The sequence below is a fragment of the Coffea eugenioides genome, chromosome 7 (genome assembly GCF_003713205.1).
Source record: "Coffea eugenioides isolate CCC68of chromosome 7, Ceug_1.0, whole genome shotgun sequence".
Lineage (NCBI taxonomy): Eukaryota > Viridiplantae > Streptophyta > Magnoliopsida > Gentianales > Rubiaceae > Coffea > Coffea eugenioides.
Genome location: NC_040041.1, coordinates 8,578,129 through 8,584,869, shown reverse-complemented (window position 1 = coordinate 8,584,869; position 6,741 = coordinate 8,578,129).

Sequence of the window (6,741 nt, the reverse complement as noted above, 5' to 3'; positions counted from 1 at the left end):
GGCAAAAAGGTTGACATAAATGGTCGACATCCACTTATTCATGGATTATAGGTGACTTGGATTTGAGTATCTATACAAATGCATTAAATTAGCCCAATCCATTTAATTTAATTTAATTTTATCTATAAAAAAATATAATAGAGGAAACCCTATTTGCAAAAATAGAGGAAAGTCATAAAAAAACTGGTAGGTTGTTGTTACTTTATCTTGTATAGAAACTACCAGCTGTTTATAACTTTAATTTTAGGGATAATTTTAGAAACCTCAAGGGAGGTTTTTGACTATTGGATATAGGTCCTCTCTAATTTAAAAGATTACACTTACCTTCTCTACTATTAGCATTTCAGTAACAATATAAAATCGCTATGCTAAATTTGTCCTAAAAATCCTAAAATACCCCTTTGTTAGTTAAAAGTAGGGGTGGCAATTCCTGACACGACCCGAAAACACGACACGAACCTAACACGAAATTAATGGGTTTGGGTTGAGGTTTCGAGAGTTCGGGTCAGAATCGGGTCGAACCCGATGAACCCGAAAAGAAAACAGGTCAATTTCGGGTCAACCCGTGGTGACCTGATATGACCCGATGTGACCCGTTTACGAATTAAAACTAATTTAATAAACATAAAAATTATTTTATCTAACTAAACTAAATCATTCTTTTTTTCCAAAGGCATTAATTACTTAATCCTAAATGAATTTATTTAACTTGTGTGAAGTTAAAATTATTATATTTGGACAAATAATATATTATGTTATTTTTTACTTTTATGCTGTTTTAATTTATTTTATATTTGGTTTGGGATAAAACACTTTTATGGTGTTTAATTTATTTTAGATTTGGTTTGAAATTATTTATTTAAATTTTTATTACTTGATGATGTAATTAATTTTGTGAAAAATTGATTTTATTAGAAATTACAGTGATAAATTAGTAAATTAAAATTAAGTTTCGGGTCATTTCGGGTCAACCCGCCAACCCGCGAACCCGAAATTTTCGGGTTCGTGTCAGGTACCCTGACCCGTTTCGGGTTGGCGGGTCGGGTTCGGGTCAGCAGATTCTTTGTTATACTTAAGCCTCAACCCGACCCGCCAACCCGAACCCGACCCGATTGCCACCCCTAGTTAAAAGGGGGAAAAACTCGCTCATGAATTTCTTCCATATTACAACTATTGCAATCTGCATAACTACCAGCCTAACGAAGTCAATAAGCCACCATAACTTAATCCTCATATTCTCATAATTTTGAAAGCCCAACTTTGCAGCCTTAAAGCTTCCTGGGCAAATCAATTATGACAATTAACATTTGCATTCAATCTAATCTTTTTCCTCAATTTTTTTTGCTTAAATTTTGCATCTAAATTGACCAATGTCATTATTCATATTCAATCAAAATGGATGCAAGCTTGTTGACGCTAAAATAATATAACCCACCAAAAATACCAATATGGAGCAACCAAAAGCAACATTAGAGACCACATTCTATGTCTTTAGGCAAATTTGATTATAGTTCTTGTATTCCAAAATTCTTTTTTTTTTTTGCACAATTAGTATAATAGTGTAATCTTCCTCAATCTATGTTTCTTTTTTGGCCATCATTTTATTTTCTTGTTTATATTATGCATCTCTGCCATTCTTTTCATTTTTATTTAGTTTGACAACAAATATGCTTTGACAACCCATCATTTAGCAATGTCAATTCAATAATACTTACAAAAAAAGGAAAACAAAAGAGACGATCTATTTCCATAATAATGAGAATTCGGGATGTATTAGATGGTTGTGTAGATGGTGACTCTGGAAAAAATGTGGACTATGAAATACATGAGAGAAAAGGTAAGAGAGAGAATAAGAGTTTGTTTTGTGTGGTAGCCGTTGTTTTAAAATGAAAGATTAGTTTTAGTTGTAGGCTTTTTTAGAAATTATCTATAAGTAAAAGATATTACAGTTATTTTACTACATGAATGGAGGTTAATGTAATTATTCAAAACTAAGGGAGGTGAGTAAAATTGTCAGAAACCTCGGGGAGGTTTCTAGAATTATTCCTTTCTTTTATCTTGTCCAAAAATTATCACCTCTTTATAACTACTTTTTTTTTACCTTCTCTAGAAATGAAAAAAATACTAGCTGTGCATAGGATTTTTTGTGAGCTTCTTTTATTTCCTATAAATTATCAGCTGTTTGTTGCTTTCGTCCATTATTTGAAAAAACTAGCAGTTATTTATGAGTATGATTTTCAGTTCCAAGCTAAAATGGGCATTATATAAAAAAACCACCAACTATTTTTATCTTCATGCTGATTTTCATGTCAACAAAGTAAGAAGGAAAATTTTGATAAAATTTTGCCTTAAATTTTAATAATCTGAAGTAACAACCAAACTGGATACTGTAACTAAATTAATATAACCAACTAAAACTATCAAAAAAGAAGAGGTATAAGCTTGTCAAAATTGCATTCCAAGTGGTCCTTGACATGGCTCCTACTGCATATGGACCATAAACAAAATAACGCAAAGATACAAATTTTAGTATTCAAAAGTTATAACACTGGTGTCTTGATAGAGCAATTATTTGGCACATTTTGCACTGTTATTTTGTCCTAATTTTGGCTACTTACTGTGCTAAGTATTGAGACTTTGCTCATATTTCATATTTGTATAAATTATAGGTGGTTGGTGTTAAAAGTGATCTCTTGAGACAAATTTCCAGAAGACCATTTATTTCAAGACGTGCCCACGCCAGAGACTGAGGAGATACACCCAAAAAATAGACCCCGCGGAATTGGCAAAACAAGTGAAAAATTAGGAAACCAAAAGGAGGCTCGTGGGCCACGGAGGTGTAGAGGATCCAAACCCTCTTTAATGAGGAAGTAAAGTGTGGAGTTCTCTTCCTTGCTTTTCGGCGGCCAATAGAAATAAAGCCTGATTCACGTCATATAAGGAGATTAGCTTTTGCTTTGCTCTGGGACGCTTCTTCCTTTCTTTTTGGCGGCAATTACACGAAATAAGAGAAGGGACTTAAAGACTTTTTCTTTTGCTTTCTGCGTTACTTCATCTTTCCCAAATTCTTTGGCAATTGTGTGTATGGAATCAATCAAACCACGCGAGATTGATACGATGAGGAGCGACTAGTTTTCTCCTCTACCCAAAGGTCGACGCGAAGGCGCAGTCCATAATATCTGTGAGATCTAATCAAATTTTCATTATTTCTTCCAATTCGTTACTATTCGTGCGTTTCCTGAATTAATTGTTCATGGGTATTTTATTAATTGAGTATCAACGGTCGGATATTTAATTTAATCTAATAGCCTCCTGTCACGTTAATTAAATTGAATCCGTAATTATTCGTTTAGTTGACAACTAGTAACAACCACCATAATTGGTTTTGTGTTAGGGAAACGTAAAATCTAGTTTAAATAAACCCTCGTAGCGTGTTTATTAGTTAGGGTTGGGTTCTTCTAACTTTAATGCAACTGGGTAATTAAATTCTTATGGTCGTATCTAGGGTTGTTTTTTGTTTAGAGAAACAGTCAACGGTCGTACCTTAACTGTCGAAAAAGCAAGGAAGAATTGGCTGTCAGAACTTGTTGATGGCTATAACCAACTTACTGACGAATGAATGAAATATCTTTGCATCGATGATCATTTAATTGGATCGTGCCTGAAAAGTTGATCATTTGGGTAGAATTTTATTAATTGCTATTTTTAGTAAATTGTACTTGTTGAGTTAGTTTTTGATTTTTTTTTGTTTTATTTTCATCTTCATTCCCTTAAATATCCCCCAATTTTATTCTATTGATCTGGAAGAAACAAATTATCCCCAGTCCTTGTAAATTCGACCCTACTCACCGCTATATACAAAATTTATAATTTTTTTGAGTAGGTAATTATTATTGCACATGCTCGACACCTGTCAATTTTTGGCGCCGTTGTCGAGGACTAGTGCTTGATTAATTTGTTTCTTTTTTAATTCATCTTGTTTTGATTTTTTTATTTTTCTCTTATTTTTTTTATATATAGTTTATGGTTGCTAACATTCCGTATTATGATGATAGACTGAATTTTATTTTTAGAAGGGGTTATGAGACTCGTGTTTTTTCTAATGATCAATGGGCTGTTACAAACTGTGAAACTTATTTTGCCTCTGATCATTCAACAGATATATGCCCTGCATTTCAAAATGGTCTAAGTGCTCCAATAGATACTTTTGAAAATTTTTCATCTCAATATCAAACGTGGTATGACTCTTATGTAAATGGGTATGACCAAGGACAGTGAGATGATTCCAATTTTAATTATGCGACCAGACTAATGGGTTTTCAATAACAAGAGTCTCAAGAAACGTCATCTACATTAAGTATGTCTCTTGAAGAAATAATTGAATTACTAACTACTAACACATATCTATTTCAACAAGAGACATATCAATTTTAACAGGAGACACAAAGCATGATTAAAGAGATGGAAGAATGAAGGCATGAATTGGCATTTACAATTAGTGAATTAGTGAATTGATTTCTCCAATTTATGAAGAATTGCCCTCACAAACCATCAACGACCTTAAAGAAAATGAGAATACAATTATCCTGACAAATGACATGGAACTGCAAGAGTCTCAAGAAGAAGAATCTAAAGATGCAGTTGAAAAAGGAATTGAAGTGCAAGAAATGGGACCCCAATATCAAATGATTCAAGCGAATAAATCCAGTGAATAATCTCCAAATGCGGTGACATCTCCTCCATTCCTTAATCAATATTCTTCTGACTTTTATTTTTAATTCCTGTTGGTAAGATTGATTTTATTATACCAGATGATTTTGAGTTTCATGACAGGAATAAGTTAAGAGTTGCGATGACAAAATATCTCGAACCAGTAAGTGTTTGTGATGGAGGAGTGAGTGAAGAATTAAGAATCTTGTTGACTTGTTTTACGCCATCTACTAATCCAGGGAAGACCATACATTGTGTGCTCAAGAATTACCCTATTTACGAGGGTTAGCAGGGATACATAGAAGATGAAACGCTAAAACGAACTACACGATTTTATCGTCCGTGAATAGACATGGCGATGTCTAGCCAAAAACGTTAAAGAAAGGCGTTACTTGAAAGGCAATCCAAGAATTTTAATTGTGTTTTCTTTCATATTTGTGTGTTCAAAACTAGTGGGTTTAATTCCTATTAACAAACAACCTGTATTGTAGGTCATGAGTATTTTTATGCAGTTTTATTCTGGGCTGGGAGGAAAAAAAATCATAGGCAGAAAACTTCATTTACAAGTCGTGCCCGCGTTATATTCATCGCACATGGGCATTTATAAAATTCAATGGACAGAGGACTTCCACCTCTAAAGCGTGCCCATACCACACTGCAGATTGTGTCGGGCATATTATAGGCAGACGACCTCACCTTTCAAGGTGTGCCTACGCCTTCCAATCTTTGCGACAACGAAAGTCCAACGCAACCAGAACCATCTCTAATCCCACTTTTCTACTGTCCTCTTTTCTTGTTTTGTCTGGTCTTTTCAATTTTCTTTGTTTTAGTTTCTACTTTTCACTTTTCGTTGTTTTGTCTTAGTTTCAATTTCTACTTTTTCCATTTTCTTGTTCGTCTGCTGCTGCTACTGCTGATCCGCACGCCATTGGCCTCCCCAATTCGCGGCCTTTGCAATCCCTCCATCCCCGTAGCTATTGCCATTTGCCATCACCGAAGTTGCCCTCCAGCCATCTGCTGCTCGGAGTAGCGATTTCATTTTTCGCTCGTGTTCAGACGGAGAATCAGGCAGTTTTCTTTGCTCATATTGGATTCTAGCCGCCTCATCCTTTTCCCCCTTAGTGTCTCACTGCACCCTCTCAGTAGTCAGGGAAGTTTCGCCCTCTTTCTCCGTACAATCTATTTCTCTTTGCTACATTGAGAACAATGTAGGTTTTAGATGTGGGGGGATAGTTTCTATTATTTCCTTTTGTGCCAAAAAAAAGAGGAAAAAATGAAACAAACAGAGAAAAAAAAGTGTAGTTGGTTGATTTTTTTTTATTTTTTTTATTTCTACATCTGTTAGCGGTTAGAACATGTTGCTATGATGGATTGCACAATCAAGGTGCACGTGTATGTGGTCATATGTGCTAACTATGCATTTTGTTTTCCCTGGGCAATATTGTTGAATGTTGAACATGCTAGACTTGACCCATTCTTGAAATTTTTGAGAGCTTTTGAGCCATGCACGAGCACATTATTCTTGTTTGCTTCGTTTGTGTTGTTGAGTGGATATCACACATGATATTTGCATTCTAGAATTTGCTATTTTATACATATCGATACCACATTTTGTTGAACTAGATGCATTTGAAATGATAAGGGCATTTAGGATTTAACCTTCTTTAGTTTTCTAAAATCATGCCTTTGTCTTGTCTCCCAATAGTGAACCAATTTGAGTTTTTTATCCTTCTCCTTTGTTTGTTAGTCGTGTTTGATAACTCAGGACCTTTTTAGACTTACTTGTTTAACTTTGTGTCGTTAAGAGATGTCTGAATTTTATTGTTTGTGCAAGACAAATAAATCTAGGGTCGCAAGTGTTGTTAGAATAGAAGCGGGTTGGTGCTAGTTCTGTGCATCTGAGATTGAAAGAAAAAGAAAAAAAAAGTGGAAAAAAAGAAGAAGAAAAAAGGAAAAAGGGGAGAAATTGTCAATAAGCTGGGGAACAAAAGACTCTGGCTTATAAGATGTGCCCACGCTTTGCAAGATGTT